Source organism: Carassius auratus, unplaced genomic scaffold, assembly GCF_003368295.1.
Source record: "Carassius auratus strain Wakin unplaced genomic scaffold, ASM336829v1 scaf_tig00020840, whole genome shotgun sequence".
NCBI classification, from domain to species: Eukaryota; Metazoa; Chordata; class Actinopteri; order Cypriniformes; family Cyprinidae; genus Carassius; species Carassius auratus.
In genome coordinates, this window is record NW_020525063.1 from 76,957 (window position 1) to 77,378 (window position 422).

A 422-nucleotide genomic window follows, 5' to 3' on the forward strand; every position below is an offset into this window, starting at 1 on the left:
CTTTAACATGAAAACAGCTCAATATTATAAAACAATTGTGTAGAAAATTGTTTTTAGATTAAGTTAAAAATAATAACAACAAAAACATTGCATCTTATAGCAAGCCAAAAAAATTAATGGCAACTTGCTGTCTTTCTATTTTCCTCTTGGACAGAGTTACATTACCATAAACCAAGCAGAATTACATGACCAAATCAAGCTGCACAGTTCTGCTGACTGTTCAGTAACAACACTATATAAATGGCACCCTCTGATTGAAGCACAGTGGCCCATCGAAGGTAGGTAAGATACTTGTTTGTAGTTTCAGAAAACTAAAATTGTGTCTATTTCTGAAATTATATATTAACATACGTAGTATAACCCATGTAGAGAAAAACATCATGCAATACTCTTTTTGTTGTTGTCGTTTATTTGTTTACTAT